Below are 17,432 nucleotides of genomic sequence, written 5' to 3' on the forward strand. Positions count from 1 at the left end.
TAAGTAGCGCTAAAATTCATTCATATAGTGACCTTTAGAGCCGCCTTAAGCTTTGTCTATTATTAGCTGGCATAGTTTTAAAGGAATTTGACATATAAGCTTGCCAATATTATAGCAACTAGGTAGTCCTGTCCGTCTTATTTAAACCATTTCACAATTTTTCCTTACCCCCACTTGTAACCTCCTTAACACATTCTCGGGTCATTCTTTACCTTTACGAGAATATGAGAGTGCAAGAAATACCTTGTCGCACCTTTTTCTATTTCCTTATTTACTTCTTGATCATCTTATCTCCTACCATAGGAGTCTTACTATTTCTTTTCCTGGGTTATTTATCAATCGCAATATCATTTGCGACCAACTCTACAACCAACATTTGGCTTTTGATCTAGCATGCTGTCATTATCCTATGTAGTGTCACTTGAGTTATTCGATATCCTTTTACTGCTATATTCTTTTATTTTTTGTACAAAGTCGCCTTCTAGTATTATATTGTTCAGGGTCTCGTCACAAACTTCTTAACGCTGCCATATGTAGCATTCTGGCTTCCATTCAATTATTGGCGTCTTCCGGACCTTTCTAACTTGGTTCGGAAAGATATCTTATTGAAGTTGAGATGTCTATCTCAACTATATTGCCATATTAATTGCCTCCTCTTACTTTTGCCATTTTCTCATTGACTTCCCCCCTTTAGAGGGTGCCTATACTTTTACCTGCTTATGCCTTGCTCTATGTCTCTATATCCCATCTTAATTTCATCCAATCTCTTTACCCAATCCACTTGATACTGCATCATGTCTCCATCTATCCGCATATTTTATAATCTGACTATCCGTGTACGGAATCTTGGCTAAATCATGAAACGACAAGAACCTTTCCATACATAGTGCAACACCTCATCTGTTACTCTGTACTTGAGTAAGGGGACCCATGGAACTACTCGTCTGAGGCCACATTCTACTTATCTTCATCAATATTTAATCAGTACTTGTAGTCGTTCCAATTTCCACTAAGCAGTACTAGTATTCCGATGATAACTATTTAAGGTTTTCTTGAAGTAGTGGATTTGTCCCAACCTATATCCTTTGTTTCTTGGGATGAATAGAATTTGCATCATTTATTCCTTAAGTCCTCCGTCCTCGTACCATAAGGGTTCCACTATTTTTTGGGGCGACGTTGTGTACATGCGTCATCCCTTTATATCTTAAGCTCCATGGTCTTACTGCGTACTCAACGCAGGATTTTAACTTAGTTAGCATCTACCAAGTGCGCCTTATTAGCGGTCTCACTTTGTCCCCGTACTGCTATAGCATACCTTTAAATTCATACTCATATTTAGTGCCCGACATCTCTTTAAGGTGCTTCTATTTAGAAGTTCTTTCCCCAATTAGTCGGTGGAGAACTAAAAATTGTTATAGTAAACCATTTTCCAACCATTGTCGGAAGAAACTAGAATCCCTTAAATATCACAGTACTTCTTTTTAATACTTGACTTACCTGATCTCCTTCTGAGTTTATCTCGAGTTATGAACAACTTATCTAATTTACAATTAGGAGTTGGGGCGTGGTACTTTCAAAATGATTGAAGCTCAATTACTGGACATCTTACCTTTCAACCTGAGCTTCTCTTTTTTTTTTCTTCAGCACAATTACGGTTGGAGATACTGCGGTCTGAACTGTACTGCTCAGACAGACTTTTGTTTTTCCGAAATAAACTCCCCCAAGTAAAAAGGGTATCCCTTATTAAAGATAGGAAGAGTACCTCTTACAGGTTTAATTTAGCATAATATGGGTACTCGGTATCAATTTCCAAGACGTGTTATAAAACTATGTTTTATTCCCTTTGTCTTGTTCTAGGAAAATTTCGGCAGAGTTTCCTCTACACTTCTAACTATCCCACAACCTGCACGCAGAAGATACCAACAATGCCTCGCAAGGCCAACACACATTCCTCGACTAGTTCTTTAGTTAGTTAAGGCGTTAACGAAAATTGGGCAGCATCTCCCCTATAATGTTCCCTATCCAAATTTCCAATTAAATCTCTAAGCACTACATCCAACCAACAACAACAACCTTCAGCATATATATACATAATCATGGCAATATTACACAACACAAGCTCCAGACCACTTGCTGAAAATTACAACACCAAAATAGAGTTTCTAGTCTTTGTTTCGCAAAGCCTTTAATTATACGAAATGAGGGGTCATGTGGATGAAACCATAACCACCCCTACCCCTTTTTGAACACATTTAGGCCATTCAAGAAAACACCACACCCCTTCAGCAGCACCTCACAAGAACAACACGTTACTTCGACGACAATTCAACTATAACGACTACAATTTGGATTGTCTCCAACGTCAAGCATTCGTATACCCTTTTTACATTTACAGCCACAAACAAGGTGTATAATACACTCCATAACAACACCATGAAGTCCAACTTAAAAGGATAAACCTTACCTTACCCGAAATTGGCCACAATTTGCCAAGACGCGCCTTGGAACTTTTCTAGACGCTCTGAAATTAGGTGGACTGTTTGTTTGACTTCCTCGCTGCCCCAAATTGGAATTTCTTGTTATTAAACATCATTATATAACCGAGGGATACCATAAATAATTCATTCACGGAACAAAAGTTGGGGACTTACCTATTGGAGACCAAACCCATAGCCCTCATTTCCTTGCCTCCAACATTTTTCTTCAACTTTCTCTTACTGATTCTAGGTGTAAAGCTGAATATATGGTTCCTTAGACATCATAAGGTATATATATACAACCCCATGTGGTTGAGGCATACCGTATATAATTTATTCGCAGAGAAAAATTGGAGAACTTACCTTAGTTTCTCCAAAACTGCCCCTCTTATCTTCCTCACGTTGTTTCCTCTCCTTGGCTGATATTTTTGGATAGAAACTGAAGTTACACATCACATAACACATATATATATGTCTATTTAGAAGTTTCCACGTGGTAGCCCCTTAGGGTGCCACATGGAAGCCCCCCTAGGATGCCACCTGGCTCATGTGGCCTATCACACACCACCACGTGGCAGCGGGGTCCACCTCCCCCAAGCAGGCAGGTGAGTCACCTGCTTTCTTGTCACCTTCTTGCTTGAGGTGCTTGCTTTTCACCTGCTTACTTCACTTTCATAAGTTCAGAAACTAGTTTTGCTCCCTCTTATAGGTTCATCACCTCACCTTATTTTAAGAGACTATGTAATCCATGCTACGCAGGTTTGGTATACCCTACAGTAGCTCAATTATGTAATACTTTTACATTAATATCTTACGTAGGTAAATCGAGTCCTATGACTCATTACTTCTCCTCCAATTCCTTTCGGATTGTTACGACTCTATTTCTAACCTTCCCTACTATGGGGTATCATATTTTACCTTCCTTAGAGTCGTTTGATAATGTCATCGATTATCCGACTCACATGATAACTTCTAACGCACTTTAAGAGACATTTTGAGTTTAAAAGTGTGGGGTGTAACATCTTAACACTATCTTGCATAGCATTCTATCTTCTATCATATTATTGACAACTTCCAGATCCTTCTAACTTTGTTCAACAAAGGATCTTATTTAAGTTTAAGCATCCATCTCAAACATGTTGCCACATCAATTGCCTTCATCTTACCCTTTGTAGTTTTCTAACTTGCTTCCCCCCTTTAGAGGGTACTTATACATTTATCCGCTTATACCTTGCTCTATATCCAGTCTCAATTTCGTCCAGTCTCGTTCCCTAATGTACTGTGTACTGTATCATGTCCCCGTCTTTCTGCATTTTTTTTGCCAACCTGATTATCCATGTATGGAACCTTGGCTAAATCACGAGGCGACAGAATCCTTCCCACACATAGTGCGACACCTCATCTATTAATCTATACTTAAGTAATGGGACCCATGGAACAACTCATCCGAGGCCACATTCTACTTATCTCTATAAAAAGTTAATATACACTTGTAGCCATTCCAAATTTTCTTTTAACTAGGCAACATTTATATTCCGGCATTTATTGTCCCATGTTCTCTTGGAGTAGTGGCTTTCCCAACCTATATCCATTGTTTCTTGAGATGAATGGAAGCTGCGCCTTTTATTCCTTGAGGTGAATGTAGGTTACACCAATTATTCCTTAAGTTTGCCATCCTTATCCCTTAAGGGTTCTACTATTTTTGGGGCGAAGTTGTGTACACGCGTCATTTGTTTGTATCTTAAGATCCATGCTCTTACTCCGTACTCAATGCAGGCTTTTAACTTAGTCAATGTATACTAAGTGTGCCTTCCTAGTGGTCCTGCTTTATCCCTATATAATTGTATCACACCATTCAATTCATACTTACATATCCTTTTTTTAGTTCGCACTCACATTCAGTTCCTGACATCTCTTTGAGGTGCTTCTGTCCGAAGCTCTTTCCTCAATTAGTCGGTGAAGAACTATAAATTGTTATCGTAAACCATTTTTCCGACCATTGTTGGAAGAAACCAGAATCTATTAAATATCACAGTACTTCTTTTAATACTTGCCCTACCTAGTCTCCTTCCGAGTTTATCCTCGAGTTATGAACAACTCATCTAATTTACAATTAGGAGTTGGGGGCTTGGTATTTTCAAAATGAGTGAAGCTCAATTACTGGACATATTACCTTTCAACCTAGACTTCTCTTTTTTTTCTACAACACAATTACGTTTGGAGATACTGTAGTCTGAATTGTATTGCTCAGATAGACTTTTGTTTTTCCGACATAAACTTCACCGAGTAAAAAGGGTTTCCCTTATTGACTACAAAAAGAGAATATCTTACAGCTCTAATTTGGCATAATATGAGTACTCGGTATCAATTTCCAAGAAATGTTATAAAGTTATGTTTTATTGGGAAAATTTTGGCAGAGTTTCCTCTATATTTCTTACTTATCCCTAAACCTACATGCAGAAAATACTAGCAATGCCTCACAAGGACAACACATATATATTTATATTATATCACAGCCGTACAGGTCTTTCAATATCATCTCATATTACAACCACATAGCTCTTTCAATGTCAATAATAATATAAAAATACTGGACTTACCTCGTATGTCCAACTTCAGACTGCATCTGTTGCATTTTCTCATCTACTTTCCCCTTCAGTTTCCAACTTTACATTTCAATCACATGTCAATACATTTCTCATTAGATATCTTTCATGCCTTCACCTTACTTACCTACGTGTTTCATAACTTCCCACGTCGTCAATTACCTCCTTCTGTTGGTGTCGTCCTTCTGTTAAGATCTAAGGTTAGTATAAGGAATTGTCCTATGACTCGGATCTATAGCACGATCTCATATGTAAAAGAAAGGTAACATCCTAAATGTCCTGTAGCCTCTTGTTTATTGATGTGGTGCGCAACACATCGATAATCAAGACCCTACTTGACATGGTCTACAGACACTACAAGGATGAACTGCTCTGATACCATTTCGGTCACGACCCAACCCTATAGGCCGCAACTAGGGTTCGATCTGAACCCACGTATATGTGTCTATCAGCTGTGGTCAAGTTGAACTATAATTAACACAATACCATGCAACAGAACCCTATTGGGTGATAATATTATTATAAACCAGTAGCCTCTTTCATTTGTATCAGATTATGGAAGGGCACGTAAGCCGACGAGGCTGTCATGCATATAAACTTTTACAATATTTCAAGTAGACCCAGCTGAACAATACTTACACATACAACCCACATATACATATCTGCAGACCTCTACCAATATCAATGACAACATATAACGGGACAGGGCCCTCGCCTTACCCCTGAATAACTAAACAATATTATACATCAGTGGCAGTGCTAAAATCTAGGCTCCAATATAATGGATCCTCTTCAAAATGAGCTGAGAGGGATCCTAAGATGACAAACTCCCAAAACCTGTTCCTGTACCTACGGGCATGAAACGCAGCCTCCCCGAGAGAAGGGGGTCAGTACGACATATGTACTAAGTACGTAAAACATAGCATAACACAACTAGAAGCATATCTAAAAGAGAGAAGCAGGGAGTAAATTATCAAATCAGCAACTTATACCTGGGAAAGTAAAATCATGCATGCCCATATTTTTAATATAGTCGGCCCTCTAGTGAGGGCGCGATGAACAATACAGTAAAATTGTGCACGATTACTATTCCTGGCCTTAGTGCGATAAAAAAAGTGTTATAGTATACACGAGTAGCGTAGTGAGAAATAAAACACAGTTTAAATCATTATCGGAGACTCAATGAAGTCATCAGGTGAATCATCCCTGGAGATCAGGGCAGAAAGTATCGACGTATACCCCCTAAATGTCAGTAAGGACTATGTAAAAGGGGTTTTTGGAAATCTTAGACATATACCAGTAAGAAATATCTTATAGCAGTCCGAGCGTTGGTTATCTCCGAGCCTTTCTTTTTTTACAAAAAAGAGCTTTGTCGAATCAATCGTTACACAGTCATATAGAAGACTCGAGGAGTAGGAGTTTAACTACTTTAAAAGTCTTAACACCCAGAAGTGATCAAGAGTCCTGAAGTCATATTCAGCACCTAAGAGTGAAGTTTCCCTGAAGCTTTCATCATCCATAGAGTACATCTAAGACATGCCAAAAAGGAAGAGAAAAGATAGGCTTTACATACCTATGTCACAAACATGCCAAGAGAGAGCTTCACATACCTCTTATGAGTTACTCTTTATCCCGTTCGTCTTGTCGTCCTTTAAACCTAAGTAACATAAAATGAATATGAGTATTAACAACCCTTGGATTTCGATCAACTTAGGCTACATAAAGGATAGGGGAGCTCATATGTCAAATTCCTTTAAAGCTATGCCAGCTAATAATAGCCAAAACTCAAAATGGCTCCAGAGGTTACTATATGAAAGAACTTTAGCGCTACTCAGTAGCCCACCCTAATGAATGGGTGCGTAGAGAAAGGGGGGAATACAATAGGGGAAGTTAAACCAAACTGACCAAAAAGGGACATGGTCATAGCGGAACTAAAGGTCTACGCCGATACTGGTCGCAAGATAACAAAGGAAGGACAGGGCAAAACATAAAGACTCGCGAGACAACACTAAGGTAAATCTTGGGCTAAATTGAGTGCTCGCACATCGTAGAAAGGATTACAGTGAAACGATACACGAAGACTTCCCAGGAAGGTCACCCATCCCAATATTACTCTCGCCCCAGCACGCTTAACTTTAAAATTCTGATGGAACTTAATGCGTTAGTGCTGGTGTGATCCCACGAGATGGAGGAATCTGAACTAGTGATGGAGAAACGATAGGAGATTATGTACCCAGAGTATTATAAGATACGTTAAGGCAATTGTAACAAGGGTTTAAGCAAAATAAGAAGGATTAGCTAATTGCTAATTGACGACGCACTTGAATGCCACAGTTCTTCAACATAGAACCAGTTAACGAGTGGAAAACCACAGAATAACTATATAGGCCAGTTAAAGTTCTAAAGAAAGTTGAGAAAAACTATACAAAGCTAAGGATTCCCAAATTATCAACGTCACCACACACCTATTCTAAACTTTCCAAGAGTAGGGTGCTATGCGGGTTATTGCGAGAAGGCTAACGAATTAGCCCATTTGCTTTCAAGCAAGACCAACTATGCAACTTGAATTAGGTGAAGTTATATAACAAGGAAGTAGGAAGATTCCGTGAAGTTCCCTAGCTAATATTTTAGATAGAGGAACTTCAAATATGGTTAACGTTTGGACCTCAGTCCAAGAAGAGGTCGGGAGCACAGACAGACCTTCATACCGCATTTACCTTGGGCTTCTGAATAGACTGAGCATACTATCAACTGCTAGAAAATATATTGCGAGCTTATGAGGTTGGCTTTAAGTGTAGCTAGGACTATCGTCCATCAATTATTAGGTTTGCCTACGAGAAGGGCTACCATTTCAGTGTCTAAATGACCCCTACAAGATGTTGTAAGGAAGCGCCTATAGGTCCCCCTGATGGGAAAAAGACTAAGTTGGTAGGCCAAACAGGATTAGGCAAACTATTGACTAAAAGCCCAGAGTCGGGAGGAATGATATACAGATAATCGACGTTGACATGCAGAGTTCAAGTTGATGATTGGATGTTCATAATGGGGTCACCTAGAAAAGGAGCTTGACCCAGAATATGTTAGACTGTATCAGGTTGCGCGTAAGGTGGGCAACGTGGCTGGTAAGTTGAGCTTACCACTTGATTTGGAGACCATACGCCCAGCCTATCAGATATAGATATTTCGCGAATGTACTAGCGATCCACCCATAGTATGTCTTATAAATGAAGTCCATGAGATGGAAGAGTTATCCTATGAGGAGAAACTTATTGCCATCTTCGATTGGCAAATTAGAAGGTTGCGAACTGAAGACGTGCCTTCCGTCAAGGTAATGTGGCAAAAATCAAAACTAGAAAAGGGGATGACCTAAGAAATTAAAAAGAGGACATAAAACACCAGGTAAACAGGTAACCCCAACTCCTGAAACTCGTATACTAAGTACTTCGATGGAAATATGTGTAAGGAAATAGAAACGAATCCCCCGATGGTCTGTATAAGTTCTAACGGAAGTTTTGTTTAACATTTGGGGACGAATGTTCTAAAGGGGGGAAGGATGTTACACCTCACCCTTTTAAACTCAGAATGTTTCATAAGTTCCTTAGATATTACCATATGAACCGGATATGCTACAACACTATCAAATGACTCCAACGAAGGGAGGATGTGATACCCCGTAGTAGAGAAGGTTGGAAGGGGAATCATATAAGAATCCGGAAGGAATAGGAGGCCAAGTAACGAGTTGTAGGACTCGACTTATCTACGCAAGCTACTAATTTAGAAATCTTACATACGTGAGTTACTTGATTACATACCAAACTTATGTAGCACGGATTACATAGGCTCTTAAAATAAGACGAGATTACGACCCTACGAAAGGGAGCAAAAACTAGTTTCCAAACTTACAAAAGTGAAGTAAGCAGGTGAAAAGCAGGCAGGTGACTCACCTACTTGGGATGGACCCCACGCTGCCACATGGAAGTTTTGTGTTGGAAGCTTGGATGAGGTGTCACCCTAGGAGGCTGCCACGTGTCACCCTAGGGGGCTGCCACGTGTCACCTCCTAAGGAGGTGTATATATACATGTTGGCTGACTCTTTAAATCATTTTCCATCCATAAACATCAGCCAAATGAGAGGAAAAACGTGAAGAACCAAAAGGAACAAGGCAGCAACGTTTTTGAAGAATTAAAGGTGAGTTCTTCAATTTTCCTCTGTAAATTAATTATCTACAATGTTTTTCAACCATGTGGGGGTGTATACATGTGTCTTAGGATGCCTAAGGAACTATGGTTGCAGTTTACACTTGAAAAGAAATAGGAGAAAGTTGAAGGAGAAAACGTTAAGAACTAATTAACCAACCCGTTTCTGGAAGGGACTGTTGTTAGTAATATATATATATATATATTTTTATGAGAAAAGACCCTACACGAGGCTCCCACCTCTCGTGCACAGTCAGGGGTTAAGCAACACCCCCAAGCCTTAACATAAATAATCAAAATAAAATACAAGGAGGGGGACATAAACCTTACCTCCGATCCTATGGTGGTTCATAAGTCGGCTAACCTATTAAGGTCGGCTAACTCATCCCCGATACAAAAAAGAGACTAACTATAACTAGAAAGCAGTAAACCTATGAGAGGACTCCTCCCGGTATAATTCAACTATGAAAGCATAAATGAGGGAGACTCTCCCCTTCCATGAGAAAAAAGGAAAGTAACCTACACTAGTCCTATTCCAACTATGCTACATACCAGACATAGCTACATTGAAGAAGAACAAGTATACGAAACTTCTATCTCGCATGGGATGGGAAATTCTTTTCATCTTTGCTCTTTTTAGTCTTGTCGTACCAAGTAAATCCAGGTGAAGTGTGCCTTTGTATCAGTATCATGATTACCAGCTAAGGAGGCTGAAAGGAGAGGAAGTATATGGAGCTATAGTAGCCAACAGCCTTGGAGTTGTTGTGGAGAAAAGTGTGGCTGCATTCGAACACCTGCATGGGGGTCCAAATGTATGGTTGCTGCAGACCTGCACCTACAAGTAGCCAAGGCAGCAAACAAACATGGTTGTTGTAGTTCTGTACATGGGAGTGTGTTGCTTTTGGCATCTGTTGTTGCTGATGCTATTGAACTTCATCTTTCAAGTCTGCACTTTCAGCTTCTGCTCTGTGGTTGAGTTGTTGTTTGGTGTGTGGTTGATCAGTTGTTTGGTGTTGTGTTCCCACAGTATATATATGAAGTTGATGGAGATGTAACATGTTACAGCTACTCATGATATTGTTGTTGGTTCTTTGATGTTGTCTATGAGGTTGTTGGAGTTCCATCTGAGTTCCACTGTTGCCTGTATCTCCAACAACCTGCACAAACAAACAAGCAAACAAACAAGCAAACACACAATTCCAAGAGAAGTTCCAACAGTTCTGAATGTGGTGCCATTCCTCTGTTGCAACTGGCTTCCTCAAATTCTGTATTTGCAATATTGAGAGACTCCCATATGTTGTTTGATGTTGTTGGTTGTTGCAGTGTGTCAGTTCAGCAGCTTCCATGTGTAGGAGTTCTTTAGTATACCTGCACAAGCAACTAAAAGGAAAGCATACAAACCTGCCAATCTGCAGGTTGCTGGAGCTTGCATTTTGGACTTGTAAGTGCTCCTTGTGTACTGCAGATTGTTGGAGCTCATTTGGTGTACCAAATCTCATCATCAATCCTATACTTAATGGACTTAAAGTTTCCACCTATAGGCAGCTTCTTGTTGCCTCCAATGGAGAGATGAGCAGCTCCTTTGAAGGTATCTTATGTGCCTGTACATAACAAATGTAATGGGGCTGCTGTAGCTTAGTTACAGATGTTACAGGGAGGGTGTTGGCATGAATGAGAGGCTGACTATTTGGTGAAGTCCTAGCATGCCAGGTTGTTGTTTCTCTTTTGTTGATGTAACTTGAACCTGTAAAGACAAGTGACAAGAAGACAAACAAGGAGGATAGATGCACAGGCTGCTGCAGGTTCTTTTGTAGCTCCAAGTTACTTCCATAGTAAAGTAGGTTAAGATGCATGTTGTTGCAAGCTACTTCCAAGAGGGGACCCTTAGTTGTGATCAGGATCATCTCCTTAGGGTACCTGCACCCACCAACAGAAATAGAAAAACACACATACAAACAATTTTGCAAGTTATAGTAACTAATGACTTGTAGGTGTTCCTTGTGTGCTTCAAGTTGGTGGAGTTGTTGCTGGGGTGTGTTGATGTTAGAGAATGTGGATGGAAAGCTGAGTGTGCTGCTCCATAGAAGCCCCAGGATATTGCAGCCCTTATAGCAGTTCCAAAGAGGGCCTAAGCAAAAACAATCAAACAAAGACAAGCTACCAAATATAACTTCTTGTGTACAGTTTCGTTTTGAATGATTTAATATGTTTTGGAAAGGTATTTCAGAGGTCGATAACTTTTGTTCAGACTCTAAAATCCAATTTTACATGTAACAGCTCGAAAAAGGGTGATGAAGTGTAGAGGAGGTACTGCCCAGATTTGGTTTTGGAAATCCTACACGGACAGCTGTGAGTATTTTGGTCATATCTTTTTGAACAAAATTGATGTAGGGATGATTCGAATTTTTTTACGACCCTAAGACACATTTCCATAACTTTCATGAAGGATGTAAATCCTGTTTCCCTCCATTACCCCTTCGAAACGAAGCGACAAGGTAAAACAGTAAGCTTTCCAGATTTCACATTTTGGATAGTTTTGGCGAGTTTGACAAGTTTAACGTAAGGTAAGGGTTCTTCTTTAAATTTGAGCTTTATGTGTTCTGATGGAGCATGTTACACGACCTATTGGTGGCTGTAAATATGAAAATGGCTTAGAAATACTTGGCGTTCGGAATAAACTAATTTGTAGTCGTTATAGTTGAATTGTTGTCGAAACAAAGTGTTGTTCTTGTGAGTTGCTCTGCAGGGGTGCGGCTTGTTGTTGCAGGGCCTGAATATGTCCTAATGTGGGTTAGGGTGCTGCTGGTCGAAGCCACATGACCCCTCGTTACGTATAATTAAAGGCGTCACAAAATAAAGGCTAGACGCCCTATTTTGATATCGTTTTTTTGAATAAGTCGTTTGGAGTTTATGCTGTATATTGTTGGTATGAATTGCTGTAGGTTGTTGTTGTTGGTTGGCTGTAGGTCTTAGGGACCTAATTGGAAATTTGGATAGGACACATTATAGGGAAGGTGCTGCCCAATTTTCGTTAACGCCTTAACAAACTAAAGGACTAGCCGAGGAAACGACTAAGGAAATAGATTCCATTAATATTAAGGCGTAACCTCAGATGCTGAAAAGTTAAGAGTAGTTGATCTTCGTATTACTTTATATTGAATAGGTTCAGAAGACGATGAGGCGAGCAGGATAAAGGGTAACTCCCAAGAGGTATGTAAAGCTTTCTCTTGGCATGTTTTGGTATAAGTTCGTACAGCTCTCTTTCTTTCCTTTTGGCAAGTTTTAGCCTTAAGTGAAGTGTGTGTGGAATGTGGGGATAATTCCATTCCCAAAACTCCAAGTATGCCTCATAACCCATATCCACTGCTTAGTATTGGAATTTCTGCAAGAATTGAGTATTGTCAGGCTTCTATGTGTTAAACACTAGTATGTGGAAAGCTATCTCTCATTTTCTTTGATACGTATTTGGTACGAAAGTGAGATTATGATGCCATAATGATTCACTGAGCCCCATGATGGGCCGGGTATGAAATATGTGTATGCAGATCCCATAAAGGAAAGTACAGACCATATATAGTTTATTCTCTTTCTTCTTCTAGCATGTCTTAGTTGTAGGTTAAACATGATATGAGTTCTGGGGTAACTCCATTCTTAGCATCTCTTATTTACGTCTGAATATCGAACTTTTATAATAATCGAATTATTTCCCTGGAAACTTTTATATGTTAAAAAGGTAACAAATGTACAGGCTCCAAGTCTTACAGACTATATGTTAACAAATGTTTCTGGTTCCATAAGCGATTTGGCTTTACTTTAGTACATGTCTAGGAGCCCCGAGATTATAATTGAGACAACCCATAATGGCATTTAGAGGACACTCGAGATGACTACACCGTTACTCGGGTTCTTAAATAAAAGCTTAACTTTCTTATTCTGTCGAGTCTCTGATAACGATTTAAATTGCATATAGTTACTCACTACTCTACTCGTGTATACCGTAACACTTCTTTCCTTGAGTCCCGGGCTAGGATATGTTCTCATGCACAGTTCACTGCATTATTCACTGAGTCCCTCAATAGAGGGCCAGGATACGTGTATAAATATATGATGATGTGTTGTAATAAGGTGGTGATGGCACTGGGGCCATGATGGTTTTACAGAGATGACTTTAAAGAGATGATTCACTGGACCCCCGAAAGGGTCGGCTATATGATATGACTCGAACATGCATGTTTTTGTAATTCATAAAGTACAGGTACAGGTTTCTGAATTGATATCTTATCCCCTGATTCTCTATCTCAGATATGTTTCCAGTTGTATTATATGATGTTTTACATACTCAGTACACATATCGTACTGACCCCCTTTCTCGGGGGGCTGCGTTCATGCCCGCAGGTACAGATACAGATTTTGGGAGTCTATCAGCTTAGGATTCCATGCAGCTCAGCTGGAAGAGGCTCCATTGTATCGGAGCCTAGTTTTTGATACTGTCCACGGATGTATAGAAATTGTTTTATCCATTCAGGGGTACGGCGGGGGCCCTGTCCCGCCATATGTTGTCATTTATATGTTTAGAGGTCTGCAAACATGTATATGTGGGTTTTGTATGTCAGTTTGATTAAGCTGGGTCTACATGATATATGATATATGTTATTATGTTATGGCAGCCTTGTCGGCTTGCGTGCCTTGTCATGTTGTGATACAAACAAAAAGGGCTACAATTTATGAAAATATTATCGCCTAGTGGGGCTCTGTTACATGATATTGTCTTATTTATGATTCAATGTGACCTCAGCTAATAGATATGTGTATGGGGGGTCCAGGTCGGACCCTAGTCATGGTCTACGGGGTTGGGTCGTGACATGTCTATTCTTCCTTTTGGATGGTCTTAAGTATAAATGTAATAGCATATGATATGAGGTAGAGGTAGTTCTAGTTATAAGCTCCAGGTATAACTTGTGACTTTTATTTACTACTTGGTATTAGAATTCTTAAAATAGTTGAGCTACTACCCTGGAGTCTCCTATCTGCTGAATAATACTTAAATGTGTCATCTCCTATTCCTAAAGTCTCTGCAACGACAAATATCTCTACTTCCAAAAGCTATTTAACCTTGTCTCGATACACGTCTACGATTCCTAAAACTCTAGTTGATATGCTCTGTAACGATGTTTAGAAGATACTTAAGATGATCACTACTCTGATCTTCAGGTGAGGATTCACTTGACTGTTTCATTGAGTTTCAAATAATGACTTAGTTGCATATAGTTTCTCACTACTCTACTCGAGCACACTATAACCCATCTTCCTCCGAGTCCCATAAGGGGGCTGGGAATGCAGTCGTGATATGTTATGCTTTATATACTCAGTACATATGTCGTACTGACCCCCCATTCTCCGGGGGGCTACATTTAATGCCTGCAGGTATAGATGTTCATTTTGGAGATCGGTCAGCTTAGGAGTTCCTCTCAGCTATGTCGAAAGTGCATCACTATCCTTGAGCCTAATTTTTGAAACTTGTCATTTAATATACATATTTATTTATTCAGGGGTACGACGGGGGCCTTGTCCCAGCATATGATGCAGTTATTACTCTTGGAGCTCTGTAGACATGTGTATGTGGGTTATTTGTTAGTCTATTTCAGTTGTGCTCCTACGACGTATTGCAAATTTTTTCATAGTATGGCAGCCTCGTCGGCTAGCATGCCCTTTCCTGTTATGATACAGGTGAATGAGGCTATAGGTTCCTGAAAAAAAGTTTTGACCCATTGGGGTTTGTATATAGCATCACATCACACACGGTGCAACTTAAGGGTAGCTGATAAATACGTATAAGGGGGTCCAAGTCAGACCCCAGTCGCGGCCTACGGGATTGGGTCATGATAGAAGTGGTATCAGAGTAGTTCGTCCTTGGAATGTCTACAGACCATGTCTAATAGAGTCTTGTCTATCGGTGTGTTGTGCACCACATCTATAGAACGGAGGATACATGATATTTAGAATGTTACTTTCTTTCATATCTAAGATCGTGCGATAGAGCCGAGTCATAAGAAATGAAATTCCTCATATTAACCAATAAATTTAGCAAGAGGACCACATCGATAGAAGCAAGCAACCGGCGATATCGGAAGTTACACAGCACGGAGGTAAGCAACGGCATAAAAGACATATATCAGGTAAGGTATTGAAATGCGATTGACATATACAATTGAAAAGTGAAAGGAAAGGTAAACAGGAAAGTGTAACAGGTGTAGTTGGAGTGGACATAACAGGTAAGTCCATTTTCATACTGTTAATTGTGGGCGACCTGTGTGGCTGCAAGATGAGATGATATGACTATATATGTGTGCCCTATGTGGCTCTAATCTGATATGATATGAATATATACATATGTGCCCTGTGAGGCATTATTGGTATTTTCTGCGTGCAAGTGTTGAGATAGTAAGAAATACAGAGGAAACTCTGCCCAAATTTTTGTAGAAATAAAAAGAAAGTGAGATACAGGGTTGTAGTATGTCTTGAAAGGTTGTGCTCACAACAATGATGAGATTTGACTAAACAAGTATGGCCGAACTCGAGAAATAAGCTAATTGCGAAATTAATGACAATAGAAACTAGGAGGTCAATATCGGTATAGTAGAACGAAGTTGGAAAGGACCTAAAAGCCAACGAAGCTGACTTAGGAAAGACTAATAGATCTGAATAGAACGATATATTAAGGCACCGACTGAACTGGTACATAAGGATAAACTATGACAAGTTATAGTTAAAAGAAGTAACAATATGATGAAGACAAGAGTACAAGGGACAAAGGATGGTGACAGATGCAAAGTATTAATAAGACACCTTGTGAGACGTTAAGGATAAGACTAACTAAGAAGGGTAAGTAACCCATAGTAAGAATCGTGAAGAAGGTTAAACAGTATTATACTATGGGATTGAATGCGAACAAGATACTATGTAAATATAACAAAGTTTGTTATGAGAGTAAGGAAAGCCTAGTAAAGAAGTAATTGAAGGATACGAGGTGATTTAGGAAGAATGGAAGGGCAAATAGTGAATGAGTAAGAAGGACTTGCACAACTTTATAGGGAGAGTTCAGAATAAAAGGTCAAAGGATAGCGAAAGTGAAAACGAGTGACAAGATAGGATGAATGCCAGAAATGACTGGTATACTAAGAGCAAATACAGATAAACAAGAAATGTTTTGAAAACAAGAAATGAAGCTCATATAAAACTAATGTTTTTCGGAGGATATAAGAGTAACATGGAACTTCTTAAGCACAAAAACAAATGGACATAGACAAGAGGAGTGAAAGGATTAATAGGGGAGGCACTCGAGATAGATGTGATTAATTAAGTATGAGTATCGAACGAAAAGGAAAATGGATAGTTATGAACTGAAGGCATAGTACGATAAAAAGGTGATAATATAAGCCCACTACTACAACGAAGTTGATATGGTGTTAAATAGGAGTAGAAGTGAGCCTTAAGCACATGACAAAGATAAAAGCTCATGAGGCACAAAGAAGTACTATGTATACGTGACTCCACTTTGGAGATTATTGAGATCCTGTAAGGAGAGAGAATGTCGATTTATAGAACAACTGCTGCATTATGAGGTTATTAGAAGAATAAGTCGTATCCACTAGAATTAGGCTAGTGTTATGATGAAGCTTGACACACGGATCACCAAAGTATAAGTACTCTCGAGTGGAGAGTTTGAACAGATCATGGGCACAAGCCAATTTTTGATTGGGATGAATGGAATATGGCTTTGAATGCACTGCTACATTACGGATGTTACTCGAGTATCAACCGTCAGATGAGATTTTATATGATATAATGCGAATACCAAAGCACCCTATGGTTGTGCTAGGGGTTCTTATAAGAGCAGTCAAACGTATGGACGATCTAACAGAAGATGTGGACATAGTGCAGCATGTTAAAAATGTTGGAGTAGAATCATTCGCGTGTGAATAACTGAAAATAAACAGAGGATGACATGGGTACACCCTAAAAGGGGGGAAGTGGACAAGAGAAATACAAGACTAAGAGAAATCAACTGACGCTATCGTGTGTACATGGGAACGCTTAAACTTTAAACGAGACCCCATAAGGGATGGACACGATCATACCCTCACCACTGCAT

Source organism: Solanum dulcamara, chromosome 7 (genome assembly GCF_947179165.1).
Source record: "Solanum dulcamara chromosome 7, daSolDulc1.2, whole genome shotgun sequence".
NCBI classification, from domain to species: Eukaryota; Viridiplantae; Streptophyta; class Magnoliopsida; order Solanales; family Solanaceae; genus Solanum; species Solanum dulcamara.